Genomic DNA, 22,443 nt, shown 5'->3' on the forward strand with positions numbered 1-22,443 from the left:
TTATTAAGATATTGCCTGTTAATTCTTTAAGAGGCCAGAAATTCTTAAATGCCTAGATCCAACAAATTTCTAGACAACTATATCATGATTCATCCTTTGACATACCAGCCAGATTAAAATAATTCCTAGTTACTGGATATTTCCTAGAAAATGGTAGGGATAATGCATGTCCCACCGTCTCTCGAAGAGTTATAAAAAGTTAGTGAAATGGCATTGGAGCCGCGGGTTCCCGACCTCTAAATAACAATTGAAAAATATGTGAACGATGATTTACAATGTAAATTATATAATTTCTTTATAGTTAATCGGTAATACAACTGTGAATCTTCAATAAGTTTTATAAAACTTAGATAATTATCGAACTAATAAAATTGACATAAATAAGCAATGTTCAAATAGAAAAAATAGTTAAAAGCGTCGCAAATCTCTTTATTACTCATATAGATAAGACAATCATTGTCAAGTCTAGTAAGATTATAGTTACCAATATGTGAAAATATATTGTCTTGAAAATATTTAAATTTCATTAATTTATAATTAGTTAAATATGTTTTTTTTTAATAATTGATATGTCCTTTTTTTGTAAATTATTTGATAGTAATATTTAATGACAATATTTGTATAAGGATAAGTGTGTGATAAGTCGCTTTTTGACGTGCATTTAATTAATTCTTTGACATTTTAACTATCTCCTTTCAGTTTCTTCGTTTGCTTGTTTACGAAACAATTTGAGACATATCCGGCCAGGTGACATGTGACAGTCGCACATAAGCGATTTTCTATCTTAGGAAATACACAAATATTCGCATCCGAAGAAAGCGCACGGAGCTTTCGAATCGATACACATCCATCGCATATATATGAAAAAATATAGATACGTATATACATATATACGTGCCTCTGAACTAAACTTTGCACTTCACCATTTTCAGGGCAATTCAAATTTCCCGAACTTTAAATTATTTTATAAATCCATATGAATTTATTTTCCCGTCGGGCCCCCAAATATTTGCCCTGCCTTTGCTTCTTTCTACAACACCTACGCACGACGACGAAGATTAAACAAAAGGGGGGAACGGAAGAGGAGGATTGTTCTTTTCTCGCAGAGAGCAAAAAGAAAATTGTATTGTAAGGGATGTGCATACGTTCTCTCCCCATATTCTCGTCCTTTTTTTTCCTGTTATTATTTTGTCTCTTATCTAAAGATATGAGCAAAGTGAGCGTATTTATTTAGGCCGTAGAATATGTAAATTTGGACACGTTCCTCCCGAGGATACTGGGAGCAGAATACAAACTGAAAGTTTCGCTACAGCACAACTTCAGTCTACCGGAGCTATACATAAGTTGCTCTACTTATATACACTATCTATGTCAATATATAATAAACCTATTAATTGTTCACCGTCCCACAATGTGCCTAAAATTATATCCCCTACTTATACTGTGTATATGTATATACATTTTCGCGGCAAAATATTAATTTACAGTTCAGCAACCGAAGCAGCATGGAATTATGTATAAGAGACAAAGCCCTTCGTAGTCATAATACTGTAAAATTCATTATAAAATAGCAACGATGAAGTAAACAAAAAAATAACGAACGCAAAATAGAAAAGACTTTAATACTGTTTTACTATGCGACGTATCGTGTGCTAATTAAAATGTAATCAGATATTTTAAGAAAACTTTATAATATAATATTAACGAAAAGCACACGTTCTACATTATGTTCATAATACATGTTAATCTACACACTGTAAAGCATTTTTTATATGTAGATTAATATTTAAGTGCTTTTATCAATTACAAAAACAAATATGTATAAAATGTCTTAATTCTTTCCATTTTAAACTTTTATAACTTCAAAATATCCTCGAACACAACTTCTACAATAGTACAATTATAAAAATAATAGAAATTCTTAGATAGTCTAGTTCTCATAATATAATTACTCTTAAAATATTATTATGTTTTTACAACTACGGTTGTAATAACTACTCTATTTTACCATTTTATTTATTGTATATAACCAAAATTCAATCGGAACAATCGTTATATCATATCTTATATTGTTATATTTATGCATGAAAGTTAGACATTCATTTAAATTACTCTGAAATAATCATACATGTTTGCATAATTCTCTTCTCATTTCTTTTTATTGTAACAGTTAATCTTTTTTTCTTTAGTATAATTATATAATTATTATAACAACTACATAACAGTCATAATAATACAAAATCATTAACTGTAACAAAGTGCTATTAAGCAAAAGTCTTTCCATGCTGAATATTATTATTATTAAATATTTCGTGAATTATATGGAGGTAATATATAAAATGTATGTATAATTTAAAGAAGTTTACGAAATAATTATAAATATATAAGAATCAATATATTTATTGAGACAGTTAATTTACTTAATGTTCTTTTGTGTTAAATTGTAAATAAACATAGAAATTATAAACAATGGTATTTAAATATGCAAATAAAATAAAATAAAAGCATATAACAATTTTATTGTTAATGTAATCCTTACTTAATTTTACTTCTACTGCGAAAAAATCTATTGGCTACTTTGAAATGATTTTGTTAATCAGAAATATGTAAAAATATGCAATGTTTCGCAAAGTTCCACCAATATCCGGGACTATCTGAAACCAGACTAATCGAGAATAAATACACACATATAAACCTAACAGAAAAGCAGACTTCAACTATAAAAGCTGGTAATTTATGTATAAAAACCATATTATATGTACTAATTTATCTTAAATTTAGTTTTATTTTTCTCAATTAAATTATAGCTTGTTTCGAAATTTTCAAACCGGACTATAGTGGAACCGTACTGATCAAAGACGCACTATGCGACCTGTTGCTGCATTCAATTTTGTTTATTTTTATATAATTAAACGTAATTATTGATAATAAATAAATTTTATTGTGTATTAAATAAATTGTTTATTCTATTTTGTAGAATTTATATACAAAACAGAATGTTCTGGTTTATCAACGTGAAAGTTGTTTTATTAATTAATTGTACCGCTCAAATTAATCAATCCATGAATATAAAGCTACTCATTCATATGTAAGCTGACGTACTTTTGTCCAAACAATATTCTGCACTAAATAAACAAAGGTTTCTCTGGGTTCTAAGCCAGTAGTCGCTAAGGGCTTAGATTGCATGATGTGTGGTTGACTTAGCCAGTCAGTCACCCTAACACCCTTCGGCCAGCATATAAATGGGCAACCAACATGCTAAGAACACTTCAGATAGAATTTTGTTGATATGCGCTAGTTTTGTTTTAAATTCATATTTATCATTTTTACAAATTTAAATAGATTTAATGAATAAAATTAGGTAAAAATATATGTGTTTTGATATCTATACAAACTTACATTAATTTTCTATAATTTCTAGTATCTTTTTAATCTTTTTAAATATAAAACTTGTATTTGATTTAGTGCATTTATTATAGTTATGTAATATCATAAACAATAAATTTTAATATGCGAATTTCTTCACAATTCACATATGGACGAAATTTCAAATAAAACAGTACACAAAATATATTTTAATTTATAAAACATTGTTCTTTTTTCATCATTTGCTGTATGTTTTTTATATATATTTCTTATTTATTTAGTTCCAGAATTAATCCGGCGAAAAACAACTGGACTATGCGTTGTGTTGCTGTATTTCTTTATGTAATTTTATAATTGTTGCAAGAAACATTGTTATTGTTACTAATTATATTAGACGTAATTGTAAACTCATATGTGAGAAAGTTAGCAATTAATTCATAAGAATGTTGAAACTTGATCGATAAAGCTAATATCAGTTACTTGTCAGGAGTAATATTAGATAATATGACATCTCCGGAAAAGTATTGGAAACGAGAAATTAATGTTAGTTATCCAATTTCACAAGTAATAAATACACAATTCCCAAGTAGGTAAAGTATTGATTACAAAACTGAAAAGAAGAATTGCAAGACAAGAATATAATAATATTGAACTTTCTTTAATTAACTACCAAGCCGACAGATTATAGGACATATCTTATTATTAAAGCTTTCTCTAGTTTTGTTATGTCAATAATTTAGATAATTATAGATTTATTAATATGATAATTTGTGATTGTGAGATTTATTTTTTAACTAGTTAATCGACTATTTCAAGGCACAATTATCACGTACATGGTAAAATTGCTTCATCAAGCGATTGTTTTGGTTTTGTTAATTGAACTAATACTTTTATCTGTGTTTAAATTTGTAAAAATTTTAACGAACTATGAAAGAATTAACATAATAAATTACTTGTTTAAATTCATATGCATATCTTACTTATAGAGTTCGATTTATGTAATAATAATATTTATTTCAATAATTATGTAAAATTTAAAATAAATACATAAAAATAATTGTAAGTACTCATAGCTATTAAAAGATACAACTGTCCGTAGGTTTTACTAATATGTTTTATAATCATAAAAATGTATATCACAGTTCCTGCATATTATACTAAATATTAAATTCTGATAATAAATATTTAATTTAATTAATATTTTTCTTTTGCTTTTTTTACCTAAACCGCATTTAACATACCCACACACTAGTATTCACATATGTGTGTAGTTTAGAAATGAGGGCAAAATTTCTTGCGCGCGGTGTTATAAATGCAAGAATATTTAAGTAATTAAGTACGCGTTTCAGTCCGGAGTTTTCATATAATTTATCTTATGGAACAGAGTCGCTTGAACTGCTACAGCTGGCTGTAATTTCATGCAACTTGTGTGGCGGAGGCGGCGAGAGACGGGCGTTGCGAGATTCTTGTCATTTCTCCAACAAATTACCAAAAACTAACTTATCATTTTTTTGTTCCATGCTACAAAGACATCACGTCCTAGGTCTATAGGAACAGCCACAATGTTTCCTCGTTTCTTTAATTACACGATGCCTATATATACGACATGAATGGGATTGCTAAATTATTAATGGTACCTGACTTTAGATGGCTGCAGTATATCCTCATATACAGAAGACGTAAAATGAGATGCGATGAATTAATACAGTTGGAAATTGCATAATACAACAACGTTTTCATTATAGTTACTTATTACAATGTTTTGCTCAATTTAAATCGGCAACCTGCGGTTTCAGAGCTATTTGCGAATTTTTGAATGAGTATTTGCGACTCCTGCATTATTATAGAATTTTTTGAAAAACCGTTTTTTAAGAAATTTATACAATACAAAATCCGGTTTTTTCATAAACATGATTAATTATTTGATTAAGATCACAAACATTTCGACACCAAGAAATTAAGACTTATTCTTAATTTTCAAACTTCTATTCCAAGGTGATAACAGAAAACTAATTTATAAAATATCTTCAAGAACTTAAAGTTCTGTCCAAAAAAGAGTTTTTTATGTAGTTTTCTATAGATTTATTTTGTTTTGTTGGAAATTTTGATACATCTTTTAATTTTGTATACATTAAACCGGTTTTATAAAAAGACGATTTTTGTATGCTGATCACTGTATGTAATATTGAAAATATGTGCTGTAATGTGCGTTTTCACAACACTAATTGTATATCAATTCGTATGTTGTGCTTCTCCAGAATAAATGCTTGTATGAGATGTAGTTGAGTACGATATTAAGAAGTTACTACAGGTTTATGGTGAGGGCCTTACCAAGGACGATGTTCAAGAACTCGCAGAACAAGGAATTGAAGAACGCAAAATTAGTGAGTCTGAAGACGATGAATTTGCTACAGATTTTCTTAGAAAAAGTTTAGAAATGATAACCGAACTCGTTGATCAAATTGTAGCGAATGATTCAAAATTTTGACAGGAGTGCAGAAGCAAGAAAAGTTTTGGGTGCAATCGCCTGCTACCAATATTTGCTTAATGAAAAACACAAATGACTGAAAGCGACAACCGACTGAAAAAAATCAGAAGAACCAGGATCTTCATCACATAAATAATCTTAATATTTCAGTGTGCGTTCCCGTTTTCTTATTTACTATGTGTTAAAATAAATTCCTATAACGTTGTTTCGTTTAGCGCTTTGTCTTCAAGAACGCACCTAAGTAATGGTACAATAAATGTAAAATTAAAATTAAATAATGTACTGTTTTAGGGCGGTCAATATTCCTTTATAAATATTTTATTTATTAATATTTATGTATATCAAGTTGTTTTAATAAATATTATTATTAAATTTATTATTATTTCTTAGAAAATCCTACAAGAAATCCCTCTGTAATTATTCAACATTTACCTTATTTCAATTTTACGGTAACTTTCGTGAATATAAGTTGTTTTCATACGCATATTCCATTCCATACATTACTTATTACTTCACAAATTATTAAGTAAGAACTGCGCATTTTATATTGTCACTATATGTTGTATTAACAATAAGAAAAAACAAAATATTAATAGCTATTAACTCGTAAATAATTAATAACAAAAATAAAAATATTTCGAAACTGACATAATGTTGGTTTATTAATAAATAAAATAAACGTTTTGGTATGACATTCACTTCCTCGTAGCAAGTTCTTTTTTCTGCTGACAAGCTCATATTTTGTACATCATTTTTCTTACATTCACCCCAATTTGTCTCCAGCCACAGTTCTCTTATTTTCTTCCTTATCAGCTTTTCCCAACTCATCTTCTCAATTATACTTCATACAACTTTCACTTTCCTCTTACTTTTTTTTTCTTAACAAAGCTTAATTAACATTGAATTATAAATTATCTTTTTTATTTGTTTATTATTATCAACATGATAAGTTGTTTAAATTAAAAAGGTCCTTGTATTGGTGTTTCTTGTAATAATTGAATTCATTACCCAATACCATCTGCTTAAAGATAGAATAGAAGAGCAAATAACGTCTCGCATAGTGCGACTTCAATAATTTAAGAAACAGTTTAGTCCGGTATGAAAATTTATTATTTTATTTATTTAATAAGAACAAATTTAAAAAATATTAGCCAAAAGTCTATCAACAAGGAGTTTCAGCTCTTATTTATTTAAAATACTAAGTTTATTAATATGTAAAAAATGTATTATTTTACGTTTAATATTAAAATCAATTTGTATATATTTTCTTGTTATGTTCAGTTTAAAGTTTAGTGATTTGTTGCAATAAATTTTATTGTTTTTATTATTAAAATATTCGATATAATTAATTAAAATATCTATTAATTTTTTATCCACTTTTTAATAATTGTTATTCTAAATATTATTATTTGGATAAAGTTATTCAAGAATTATAATTTATTAATATGTTTGATGTGTTTCGAATTGTATATTATTAAAAAAAAATAATCCTTCGAAATATAATATTATTTATAAAATCTTGTAAAGGAGAAAAGCAAATCATTAGTATTTAGGCAACAGAAGGGTAGAATGAAAAACGATTTAAATCTGATTATTATTTATCGCCAGTATTTGAATATTAATTTCTCGAAGAGGGGAAATGGCGATGATGAAATATTCATCAAACGTCCGAAAAAGAAAATACAAGTAATTCGCAGATAACTGCGAAGGGCGAAGCCATCCATTATACACAGCGCAGGTGTTAAATCAAAGCTTCGGATAAATAATAGTGATTAGTAGGGATTATCAGTTCGGATAACGAATTCGCTCATCTGGTATGCAAATAGTGGGCTATTTACATGGCATAATCGAAAAGAAACAACTCCCCCATTGCGGGCTTATAAAAGACATCAATCATTGTCTGTAATAGGGAATAACGAGAGCGCGCAGTAATAATAATGATAATGGTATGAAAACGGAGACAGGGACGAAGACGGGCATAGCTGTTGTTCATCTCACTGAAAATCGTGGCAAGGATCGGATCGGTAAAGCCAATCTCGGTGCCAAGTGGCGCCCATCTCCAAATAATTTATTGCAAAGGATCGCAACCGCAAGGATTTATAAACAATATATCATATTATATTTCCTGTCTCTGATACATCTTCGTACGTCAACTTCGTGACTGTCAAACACGAAATGTTAAAAGCCCATTTTATAAATATAAAAAATTTATTTACTATTTCCCGAGTATCTATAGAAATAATAGTTGAACACTATTTTAAATTTAAATGATACATGAAGAAATAGAATATTGAACAAAAATGCTAATCGAGAGACCAAAAAAATAGTTGAAGTTAATGTACTATATTACAGTAGTTCATAACCTTTTAGTAATCACGGCCCACTTAAAATCCTAAAATATTTCAAAATATAATGAAGAAATAAATCCGAAACCAAAATTTACATATATGTAAAAGTGAAAGGTAATAAATGTTGTATGGCGATGGTAAACGATGGTGCGGTTATTCCTTCAGAATATGTATCTAAAATTGTAGTAAACTATTTTTCTTGAAAGTGAATTCAATTTAAGCAGAGTATCATCATCATGAGTTGTTGAAAAATTTGTATTGTACCAGTTATTATATCCACAATTTTCTGCTATCAAGTTCATTATTTGAAAAATATTTGTCAAAGTTTTCAATATTTCTTTGGAGAGGACATTGAGTTAAATAATTTGTATGTTCTTTATCAAATTAACATTTATTTGCAATCATTTGAGAATAATTTGGAAAGATTCGATTATATTCTTCGAATCCATCATTTTTATCCCCTCTATTTTATTTCGCATGAAAAAAATGTGTTGATTTCTTTGCATAGATAAAATTAGTTTGTTTAGAAGATTTACGAATTTTGCAATCCAATTTTTGTCGTCGAAATAAATGGCCAAATTTGATTTATTGTTATCAGAAGTTAAAATATTTCTTGAAAAATAAGCAAATGAAAGTATTTTTTGCTATATAAAAACTATTTTGATTTGTAAAGATATCAAAAGTTAAATTATTTTTATAATATTTTCACATCCACCTAAATAAAATACGCGGCCTTATTGTAAATTCATTGATTTAAATTGTAATTGAAATATCTAGCATGAATAATAATTACCATGTAAATAATAACTTATATTCATTTTATCCGTTTACTATAATTGAAACTCATGCGATTAATTAAATACATTATAAAACATATTTAAATTATTTATATTAAGTAACTTAATATAGATATTCAATATAGAAATATAGATTATACATTTATATATATATATATATATGTATATTCAATAAAATGCATTATAGAAAAAATATTATTGTTATTTCTATCTCTGTTATTTTTATTAATTGATTGTAACATCACAATTTTTTTCAGAAATACAGAGTTGATCCATTTATCCGTTCGTATGTAAAACCTGTACAGTGGAAAGAAAACAAACAAACTATATTACACGAGTGGATTTCAATATTCCTGTTATTGCAACGAATTTACATTTACATGCTACTGAAAAAAAAAACTGAAACCGTTATCCGGAAAAATCATAATGCCAATTGCGTTATTGAAAAATATCACAAGATAACATACATTTTCTATAACAGATTTTTGAAAATATGACAATTCGATTTACTTATTTATTTATAAATCAATGAATTATCTATTATGATAATAATAATAATCTTTATTAGTTACAATGCAACCAAAAGGCTATCGATCTAAGTCTTTCCGCCCAGAGACACAAAAAACATAAATTGTCATAATAAATCATATAAAAAGATAAAATTATAAATTAAGACAAAAAAAGTAAATGAATAAATAATAATATATTCTGAAGCATCATTCGGCTGAAGAATGATAAAATTCGCCCGGACACGGTCTATCCACCCTTCATGATGAAAGACCCCCGGCCATCCCCTGATTCACATCGATAGGAGATGTGCTCTCGGTCATCCACATGGAACATATCGAACATTAGAAAATAAGCATGATGTCCCAAAAAGCAGACGCATTTCAACATTAAAGTTGTCTATAAATCGTCTTTTCAAACGCTTTATTTTGATATTTTGTAACATAGAATAAATTAATTTGTATTTTTATGACAATATACTGCAACGAAATTTAAATTTACTGCAACAACCTGAAAATTACATAAATAATATCAGATTTTCAGATATTTATAAAACAAGAAAAATGTCTTAAAAAAAATGTTTGAAATGTTGGAGCTTTTTTGGTTCCATAATTTAGGTTGGTATGTATTATTAAAGGTCGCATGCAGGTAAGAGTTTCGTAGCTATTATTCTAATGAGAAATCCCCAGATCCGACTAAACTATTGCAAACTTTTAGTATATAATATCAAATTAGTGCTCATTAACTCGGCGTACGTTTAGTTTCATAATATACATAGAATACGATACTGGCTTTCATTATTTGCCGACTTTCCTCTGCAAACAAATCCAGGAACTGCAGGATAACTGGATATGCAGCGGCAATGCAGTTAAACGCTTGGAATGATTTATCGAAAGGACTTCAATGAATATTAAGGGGTACGCTTTATTAAAAATAGCATTTAATTGTTTTAATGGTTGGCTATTAAAGATGGAAAAAGAAATATTATAGGTAGTTGTATAAAACGTGAAGTGGCGTGTGCAGCATGTGTGTTGTGTGTTGTGGGAGGTCCATGTATACGTTATCGGATGTGGAATAGATGGCGCGTATCGTTGCAGGACGAACCCGATCAACAGGACTAATGGACGCGATCAACCGTGATGGTCCGAAACCGACACGTCGTTGCTGCCTGCCTATGTTTATAGGCACCATATACTACTAGTCTACTCGATGGAGAACCTATGGTGTTACCGACGTTTTATTTCATCCGTTCACGACACCCCCGACCGCTAATTGAGAGGCCCACAGCGATAATCATAAACCGCCATCTGATAAATTTCTACCGTAATATTAATCCAATTTCCACATTAATCTAGATATATCGTTCACGAACGTACATCGTACGTACATACACCTTTTAGTATAGGACTAAGTTATAGCCATAGCTTACTTCATGTTTTATAACAAATAAACATATATCAAAGCTTTCTGCTAATATGAACGCTTAACAATTAACCCGCATTATAATCCAGAAGCATTTTTTAAATTGTTCAAATATAAAAATTCTACTACGATCTTTAAGCGTGTTGAAATGAGAAATTATTAATACAATACATTAATAAAAGTTCTTAAACAAATTACATTATACTTTTTGGTAATTTGGTACATATATAAAAAAGAAAATGTTACAAGTCTTTTAAGAATAACAAAAAAAAGTCATATGAAGGTTGCAAGAATGTGAGAATTTAGTATGTTAGAGGTTGGTGAAATACAAAACTGAGAATGACAATTACAATTTTAAAATGAGTAAATCATGGAATTCTTAAAGCATAATTACCTGAATTTTTATCAAACTATTATTGTAATTAATAGAAAAATAAATGATGTGTTTCTAAAAATCTGATATTTGCTAATTTACTAATTAATAATCATTATTTTCTTCAACTTATGAAAAACTACAGAAAATTTCATATACTAAATTATTAATGCAACTTAAAATCTGATTTGGTAAGATAATAATGAAGTTAAAGTATTACAAATAGTGACGTATATTGTCATAATTATATCAACAATGTTTTAGTTATACATATTTTGTTAAATAGATCTTTCTGGATTGAAAATTTCAATCAAACCTACATTTTAATTGACAAAATAAAAATAAATTATAAATTATTAGTACACAACATTATATTTTAAATATATTTATTACAGTCAAGTCTCTTTTTATGCAATTTATTTTTATGTGGTTTTAAAGTCCTCATTTCGTTGGCCAAATCAATTACCTGCATTATGCAAGGAAATAATGTACACTGATCCCTCAAACATCGAACAATTATAATTCGAACAATTTGAAACCAAAAAAAATTTTTTTTTTATGAAGCAAAACTTTTTAGATAAAACAAGGTAACTTTCGACGATCTATTTTCGGAAATTCTATTCAATTTTGTGTTTCAAATTAATTTCAACACTAAATATGCAATACAAATATAAGCTAAATATAAAATATATATATATTTTATTTACACTGATTTTTCTGGTTAACATTATATTTATCACATATGTTTTTTTAAGTTCAATAATTTTCTTTTTCAAAGAATTTTTAATTAAGAAACAACTTATTATTTTGATATAATCAACTGATATTATCATAAGAACACTTTTACAATTAAATTAATTATTTCTATAGGTATTTTCTTTATTTAATAAAATGAGATGGTAATAAAAATAATAAAATAAAATTACTTCATTAAATCCAACATTATTACATATAGCGAATCGAAATTGAGAAGGAATTCAACTCGAATAAATTAGTCTCGCTCTGCAGGGTTTCAAAATCATTTGTGTTACCAGTAAATGTATCTTTATTATTGTCAGATTTTCGCTCAAATTGATTGCTATTTCCTTTGTATGTAGCATCGACGGAACATAATCGAGTCTGCCGTGTAATGTGGATTTTATGAATGCGAATATATTAAATGGATTTTCTTTCTGTCGTGGTAAATTGCATTATGGAACCGCGTGCGGTCGGGATTCAGTCTGCTCCCGTCGCATTTGCATACATACAATTCAACTACAATGATTTCGATCGATTAAATAGTACACAATTATTCGAATGAAACTTCTTCAAACGCACCAACCTATGTTGATGGATCCAATAAGTGGAAGTAATAAATAACAAATTCATAACGAATTGCCATTGTATTGTTTTTCATATTGCTACTCCTACATTCGAACTCGTTCAGTTCGAATAAATAAATTTAAAAAAATGTTTTGTGCAACATGCAGCACATTAATTTTTATATTCCATATTCTCTCTGTTTGTTTTTAAGCATTGTCACTGTTTGCAATTTGTACGAGGTAAACAAAACGAAATCTATTCGAAACATACGTGGGGGTTGTTTGGTAATAAATTAACCGTTTCATTGTTCAACTGAACCACCTAACAGGTAGATACTAAACGCTGACAAAGTTCAAACTGAATCATCTGGTTTGCTAAATTTATTGGTACTAATTGAACCAATGTGGAGTGTGTCGAGGCCGTATTCAACATTCATCATATGAAGCTCCGTCGATGTGTAATTATTATGCACATTTATTACATATTATAAATATATTTTCTACATAAATATTAATACTATGTGCTTCCAGTCATTTATATATATGTATTTGTAATGTGTTACGTAATAGGAACATTAATGCGATGAATCATATTTATTTATTTACAGAAAAAATAATGCAGATTGAATCTTTTAATATTTACTAATGTCATGTCTATTTACTACATGTAAATCATTACTATAGATAAATATTAAAACCTGCTGTTCATAATAAATTTATTTCTTAATAAACAGACTTAATTACTGTAAAATTACATTTTTTACTTATTTTATGTTTAATGTAAGAATTGTGAACATTTTGTGAATTCTACGAGATGGCGCAACTATACAAAATAATCATGATACCAGTAGTCATACAGCGATAACTAAATAGAATACGTTCCACTAGAACAGGAAAACTTCGTTTTCAGAGCTAAATATACTAATGTAAAAAAAAAATGAAAATTATATTAACAGTCATTTACAAACTAAAATTACATAATCTCATATTTTCAGAGCATAATGTTGATTTTTGTGCTATATTTTCTCAACGATTTATCAATTTCCTATAGAGTTTTTGTATTTAAAACTTCTACCTAAATTAAGATAATTTTCACTAAAAAATAAAAAATGTCAATGTCATTTACGTACCTTTTTAAATCTTTAGTTGCTAACATTTTTCGGCAGCAACTTTTTTCGTCATTTTCTTTTACTATCTAAACTTCTACATTCTATTATTTTTGTCATCAACTTTTTCGAAACTAATTCATTAAGTCATCTAGACAACTTTTATTTCTTCTTCTAGTACAATTATTTTGAGCCAAAGTTCTGTTAAGCATTTTTTTAATGACTTCTTTCCAAGAACAATGAATGTTTGAAATGAAGTTCAATTAAATTGCTTAATTTTATAATCAACGCATATTATTAAGCTTTAAATAATGTTAATACTTCCTGATGCAATTTTAGAATCAGAGAAGTTGTGTTTACTGAAAGAAACACAAATTTTACAGTAATGTATTTTTTTATCTTAAATTTTGTTATATCGAAGCTTCGTTATCAGATGTAACGTTAGCCTAGGTAGGGCTGTATTTAAGTATTCATAGTATTATAACGTTACAGTTGCTTCTTATTATTTACCTCTTCTTAATGGAATTTATGATTTAACGGATTTAGGGCGGTGGGACACGCATTGTACCATCTTTGGAACATGACTAGTTGGGCATTATTTTAATTATGTCAAGAAATTTGTTGGGTATAGAAAATTATGAATCAATGGCCCTTCAAAAAGTAAAATATTGACTTAAGTCATGATATTATTTGTATCAACAAATTTTTGTACTGTCCCTATATGGATTTTTTTTCAGGTAGCATAACGTATAAGTCTTTAATAATTCTCAATGTAACCTGTCTAACAGTATAACTGAATATTGTTTATAACAGGTATAAAATTTATTTTTAATTAACTAAAAAGTATACTAAACGAGGTTTTAGTACCCATTAATATTTTAAATTAACATTATTTCACTTTATTATAGATTATTATCAATTCGCTATTATCTAGATTAACGTTATTTAAAAAAGTATATGTAGACATTGGAAGATATTTTAAGGTATAACCTGTTATTTTTATATATACGTATGTTAGTAACTAATCATACTTATATATTTTGGTTAACTAATATATTTATATTTTTTTATTTCAAAAATAAGGATGTAATAAATCAAGCTCTTAGAAAAATATATTAAGATCTTGTTTTTGTTCCTATTGGATTTCTTTTTCAGTAATGGGAATACTTTGGGAATCGTATTATAATGATTTACCTGAGAGAAATGCCGTGTGTAATTATGATATATCACAAAGGGAAAAAAGCACGAAGGAAAATGGGGGAAATCACGTGCACGGAAATAGTTTAGATCGAGGTATTTTGATGGCAATTCGATAGCGACTGAGCAAAAGCTACAATTCTACACAACCCTCTGCATATATATACACACACAACCACAGCCAAACCTTAGAACTGGTCACAGTTTCTTTACATTCTCTCTCCTTATATCGTGATTTTCAGAACTCATGGCCACCGACCGATGGAGTTAACTTAATTAATTTAATATTAAATCAGACACACGCTATTTTTCCAACATTCTTGCAAAACCGGTTCGCAATTTAATATGAATATACAAATAAATTACATTTCTTAACTTTCTGACCGGCGACTTCTTTGTTCTTCGGCCTTACTCCTTTTTTTTTGTAAAGGCGCTCCCCTTAGTCGGCGAGAAATGGGAATAATGGATTCACGAATATTTTATATTCTATTGTTTTCTGTTCTCACTGGCTATTATTCAAGCTTTTACTCTGACACGATATTTGCATTTTCATATCAAATCGATTACTTTATTCAAATATTTTTATTATTTTATAATTTCCTTTCTTTAAATATTATACCAATGTAATTTCTCATGCGCTGCATTCATAATGCACTTTCATATTTGCATTTACCTATAAATATAATTTTCTATATTTTTTTTTACAATCTTTATTAGGAAATAATTAGAAACGAAAGATTAACAATTAACGTCACAAAAATTGTCTATATGATAACACTATTGAAATTAATAATCTCTTTCTGATTTATTCAAATGATAAATTTATGTTTATTCTATGAAAAAATAATGTTTTTTTTGTTTTTAAATTATGTAACAAGTTATCGTTTTTTTTTTATAAAAAATGTATGTATGTTTCCCGAGAAATCCCGGGATTTTACAAATATTTTACCTGGAGAAACTTGAAATCTTCAGGATCAACACCCACTAATAACTATTATTGAATTATTGATAAACATTTGTATAATTTTTAGTAATTGGAATTCAAGCTATTTTTTTTAGTATGAAATATATACAGTATAAAAAGTATATTTAAATAAATACTTATTTTCGTATCAAGATGTTAACATTTATTACGCAGAAATATTTTATTATACATGCGAGTTTGCATGAGATGGTATCGACTTCGAAAAATGTTATATGTGGATAAAATAATAACTTGCATGTTTTACTTCGAGATCTATTAAAGAAATATAATAACTTATATATGTGCAATTTAGTTCAAGTAGAAAGTTTCCTTGTTTTTGTTGTTCGTGTTTCCCCGTTTATCGACTAAAAGAAATAATGAAATATAGTTTAAAACGTTCCTCATAAAACGTCTGTAGCATCTCATAGTTAATAAAGAGGTTTCGACTTGCCGAGACTAATGGTAATTAATAAATAGTCACCCCCTTCATAGTCGGAGGAAAAGTAACTCATCAACCCCAGTAAGCATATTACTTTGGCCTCTCATCCCTCGCCCTTCCGACCGGTAGCAAAATGTAATTGAAACCAATCTAACTGTAAATGAGTCTGCGACCCTTTTAATCACAATTCGCAGTAATTATCCTTGACGATGATAGATTATTATAAAAATGGAAGAATTATTTTCTCTCGATCCTCCTGAGGCCGAGTGCGAGAAGATCCGTAATGCACCATTACACTAAACTCTAATTAATATTTTGAAAGCTTAGCAAGTTGCGCGATCTTCCCTTGCAAATTTCAATTTTTTTTGCACTTCCCCATCTGAAATTCACTTGCGGGAATTAAATGCATTTCCTTTATTAGATTGACCTATTTTTCAACGCTGGATAAAAATATGTATATATAACATAGTCTCTCTTATTCGGTTTGTTCCAATTAAAATTCGGACGATTTTGTGTTTTTTTTTTCGCGCAAAAAAAAATAAAATAATATTTTTTTTGTTCGTGCGGCTCTGGCTACTAGGAATATTAGGGTGTTGTGTGTTTGTCATGTTTGATATATACGTTTTAATGGTTTGGCCCAGAATTGCCGCTCCGCCATAATATATCAATTTGAAAAAGTGTCGTGTACAGAAATGCTAAGTAAATTTTTGCCGGATTCGTCGATGCAGAAAACGTATACCATTAAGTTTAATTACGCAATATTTAGGAACGCTTGCAAGCAAAACGTAGATATGGCTTTCCGTACAAAGAATCTTTTATTTTCGTTTCTTACTTCATTTTCTCAACGTTCCGAACATTTGACTTTAAATAAAAAAGCATAGAAGTTACATAAGTTAATATAACTTTTTTTATAATGTCGAGTATTGCTGTTAGACACGAAAGACGAAGACCGTAATTGCCCTTAAATTATTCAGAAATGAATTGAATAGCAGAAATAAAGCAATTTCGTTGTATAATATTTGTTTCTGAATACGTGCCACTTATTTTCATTTAATATTTGAACTGTGTTAATAGTTTATAAATTTATAAATAATTTTGAAAATATGATCCACTATTATTTATTTCGTAATATGTTTAATTCATTCATCTATACACGATAACGAATATAGCTAATGAATGAAAATAATAGTTCATATATTTATTTATTTATGGTAAAACCTTTCATAGTTGGAGGAAAAAAATAATTACAAAATTAATGTTTAGTTTGGTTCGAAATTTTTAACCCAGAATGGTCTGATCGAAGCCGAAATATGCTAGATATTAAAGATAGATCTGTAAATTTGGTATACAACGCTAATTTCACAGGTGTAATTATTTTATGTAAAAACTTGTGCAACTTATTGCTACACTGCTTGCATTGAAACATATTAATGTTTGAATCATGTATCTATATATTTGTATCCTATATATTTTGTTATATTTTTGATATTTTATAAATATTAAATAAATTGAAAAGTTTGTAAGTAAATTGTAAATATCTGTTCTATCCATTCTTTATGAAAATTCAAAAACCTGTTAAAACCGGTTTTATAGAAAAGTTAAGATTCATAAACCGGTTTTTGTGTAAAATCTAGTTTTTGTATATAAATGATTGTTTTTTTTCTCTCTATACAGTCAAGTCTCTTTTTGCGCCGTTTAATTTTTAGATGATTTTAAAATCCGATTATCCGCAATAGCGATCTTCTATCTTAATAATATCATTATTTAAATCAATATTTATTGTTGTAATTAAATGTTATTTATTATTGTAAATATATATTGGATAAAATTAAAAGATTATTGAAATTATGCACATAATAAATTGTGTGAAAGACAGATTTTTGAAATATGTACTGATCCGGTTCATTATTTAACATGCATTCTTTATAAAGCCGTTCCGTATTGTGATTGATAGATCAATGTTGTTTTTTTTTAATCACCCCGAAAAAATGTGATTAAGGTAAATAAATCTCAATTAATATGGATGATCGCTGGGGTGGTTGGTAGAAGTGTAGAGAATAATTGTGCCGAATCAAATTGAATCCATCACATAACGAAATGAAGGGGGTTGCAATGGGGTGAGGAACGGAGGGAAGTAGAAGGTTTTATAAACGCGTTAGAGAGAAGGTCGGCCGACTACGATAAACCACTTTATTTCAATAAATCTGTAAAATGCGACCACGTACTAACATTCATATCAATCAATCAAACCAGTTGTCAGCTACGGAAATTTCTATATATATATATACATCCATTTCGCATCTGATCAAAAAAATGTGCCTTTGTTTTCGTTTGTTTCAACCATCAGGTTTTTTTTTTCCAGTGGAAATTCGGACTTCCGGTCGACCAACAGAAAGGTTCAAATTAGTTTTTGATAACTTGCTATGTCCGCTTTGGCCTTATCGATTGTGCGGAAATAAATGAATGCATAATATATAAATATGTATAGAGCGAGAATGGAAGAAAAGCAAAGCGTAGAAATAAAAAATATATAATATATATATATGTGGGGAATTGAACAATGAAATTACTGAAGTGAGACCGTAAACAAGGATTTCCACGTACTTCAGGGTATCTGAAGCCATGGCAACTGTCGTATTTGAAATATAAGCCCCAAGTACTTGTTATAAGCCCCGCGCACAGATACATATCTTGTCTGCCTGGATAATTTCATCTTTAACTGAACTGGCTGGAAGTATTTGATTGTATATAGCCAAAGCGGTGTAAGGTTACCTGATTTTCAGCCACCCCAATCTTAACCGCATCTCGACATTCCCCTGATACTTCCTGTCGTCGCACCACCTGCAGCCAATCACATCGCACAAAACCAAAATGTAATCATACTGTTATGTACGCCACTACGTAGAATCCTTTATATTTCTTTTATTAAACATTTTACCCTCGAAACACTTTAACATAAGAGTCTGCTACAAATTAAAATTACATTTGTTTTTGTAATATATTTAATTAAATAATAAACAAAATTAATCCTCAATCTTTCCATCCTAATATATTTAATTATCTTATTGTATATGTACAAAAAATCTAAACTTATAATTAATATATTGTATATGTTATATTTGCAAGTTTAAATTAAATCATTATTATTATAAAAAAAATAAAGACATAATTTGATATTCAATTAATTTAAGAATTAATTTTAGTGCTCTTATATCATAATTTGAATACTTATCTATAATTCAACAAGTACTAAACGAATAAAAGAAAATGCATTTTATTAAAAGTTATGTAGATTAAAATTATATACTTTATAATGAAACAAAATTGTATTAATAAAAAGTTATTTATCGTGAGAATGGGGAGTACCGAAAGTATTATATAATTGAATTGAAATCCATATAAAGTTACAAATAACGTCAGAACATATAATAATTATCTAATATATTGTTTCAATATTTTACACAATAAAAGCTCCGAATTGAAAGTTGGCACCATTTTTTTTGTATACGGTTGGCAGAACAAATACTTACTAATCTCGCGATTCAATTGCGATTACTAAATACTGCGTGACTACTATTAAAAATCATTTTAAAATGGTTATTTTTCTAGTTCGTTTATTCTTCAATTCCAAAATAGGAAACTAATTTTATTCACTCGAATTCGGAAATACTGCAAAGTAAGAATTAAGGGTTTCAAGAATTAGTTTACACCGAAAAATTGATCTGTTTGTCTATATGATACACGATTTCAAACCAACAAATATTATCACTTTTTAAATAAAAAATGTGTTAAATTAAAAAACTTAATCTGGCTAATATATTTGTTCTCTGTTGAAAAATTATACAATATGAAAAAAAAAACATCAGCAAAGGAATGTGGACCACTGTTTTTCTACCTTATTTTTAAATATAATTATACCACTAATATATACTACAGTAAAGGGTTCAGGGAGGGGAGCCTCGAAAAGTGAAGAAAACTACTATTAACATAATGTTCGCCCTGAGAAAGACCAATGTTTTAACTTAGGACACCGCTGAAAAATTCTGATGTATTAAAGGCGCCACAAACCGACAAGTTCACAATAAGAGGTGAATTACTTGTTTTATTTATCAAATGACAAAGAACCATAAAAAATAATAATTTGTTAAATATTCTCGATTCTTTTTATGAAATAAAATCTTTTATAAAAACAAAATTCCAAAAAAATATATGGTGACCAAAAGTGATCATAAGTTTATATTCAAATATTTATAGGTATTACAATGCAATTAAGGTAGTATTAGTCTTAAAAACTACATGTTTCATTCATTCTTTATTTAAATAATTCATATAGTAAAAATAACATATAATAAACATAATAAGATATATGAAACACAATAATTTTATCACATAAAAAGCAAATAATTTTGTTATTCGATTCTAGATGTGAAGCAAGTTTTTTTTTAAGTTTATTTCTTATTACGTTTATAAAATGCATTTATTAAAAAAATCTGAATAATATTCAGTTTTTCAGTTATGTTATTTTTAAAATATCCATACTAAAGTAGTTAAATCTAGATATATTTATGACAATACTAACATTCTTTACAAAATATTTGGAGAATTAAAAAAAAAAATATCCAATTATTCCTCTTAACTTATTGTAGCATTTGTAAAGGAGGTGATAATTCATTTGTGGAAAATTAGTAGTGAATCTTCTTGCATTGTAACAGTTTATGTAAGCTGTTTGTGGCTTTGTTCACTTGCATATTTATATAATTTATCGTTTATGTTTCATTCAACATTTAGTGTTTACAGGAAGATATATTTTATGTAACTAATTTAATTATATCATGATTTGTAGAAGTACTTTTGTATGAAAAAAATAATTCATATGTAAGATTTTTTACTTGTATTATAAAACTATGCATTTAAAGAAGATAATTTGATTTTCTTTCAAATATGTAAAACAATAACATTTAATTATTACTATTTATTTTTAACATGTTTATTAGTCAAACATTATGACCAAAGGGATATCGACCGAGGTATTTTCGCCCAAATGATTTAATCCTAGAACAAAAGGTCTATTTGAGTGAGTTAACCGTCAATTTCACAAATATGCATTTGTATAAAAAAGAAAGTTTAGCACACGGTTTACTCAAATAAGGTACGTATTAATGTTTTAATGTTATTAGGGTCGCAATTACTCTGAAGTTCCAGATTTGAAATTATTGTTCTAAATTTTTGCTAATTTTCCATTTATTTTGTTTCATTGTTTTCAAATTATTTATTCATAGATGTGACATGTTACATAATATTTAAAGAGAACTGCATGCCGCTGCATTTGTGCCGTTGTTATGATGTAGTAAGAGGAAGAGATGTCAATTATGCCAATATTTTAAGGATAGAAAAACAAATATAAAAATTATAATTGTGCCGAACATCATTCCAAATAGTGCAGCAATTGTGAATTATTAACAGAGTGAATTTGGACTTATATGTTTTTCAATTTTTATAATTAATATATTATTTTTCTCATGCATTGTTTATTTTCTAATATTTTTTTCTTACAGGGTCGTGATTACTCTGGTACGTTATATTGTAAAGGTGTAGCAGTCCAGGATTAATTATATTATTATTTAGTAATTTATATTGTCAATTATATTGACAATTATATTATGGTCATATGGTATACAGTTGTGAGGTTCTGCAAGCAACTCTAACAATGAATTCCAATAAAAAAAAGTTGCGCACAATCATCGATGCACCGTGATATGTCCCCAATAGTGTCATACAGTGATTTCAAAACGGTTCAAAGTGTAATTACAAACTATAGTGAAGGTACCAAGGAAGACTAAAATCACATCCAAATAAACTTGCGGAAAATCTACTAGTAAATCCAACTAGTGTTGGACTTAAAAAGTGCAAATAAATATTTATTAGTATACACAGGAGTGTTATGTATATTGACATTTATTTTCTCAAATCTAAATAGAAAACAATAATGTATAGAATGCACTGTAAACACTTGGTGATAAAATCGAAGAGGAAGTGTGTCACACAAAACCGCAGAAGAATAGGATTTCGTCGTAGCAGTAAAAGCCGCGATTTGTATACCTAGGTATACCTCTAGGCGGGCATACAGGCAGCAGA

General features: G+C 28.0%; 1 protein-coding gene across 1 annotated transcript in view; it reads right to left on the bottom strand.

Moving 5' to 3' along the window:
- Positions 1-22,443, bottom strand: part of LOC108563013 (discoidin domain-containing receptor 2-like) — a 127,928-nt gene that overhangs the window by 68,448 nt on the left and 37,037 nt on the right. The window lies entirely within an intron of this gene.

This window comes from Nicrophorus vespilloides, unplaced genomic scaffold, assembly GCF_001412225.1.
Source record: "Nicrophorus vespilloides isolate i.1.1-1 unplaced genomic scaffold, Nicve_v1.0, whole genome shotgun sequence".
In the NCBI taxonomy this organism is placed as follows: Eukaryota; Metazoa; Arthropoda; class Insecta; order Coleoptera; family Silphidae; genus Nicrophorus; species Nicrophorus vespilloides.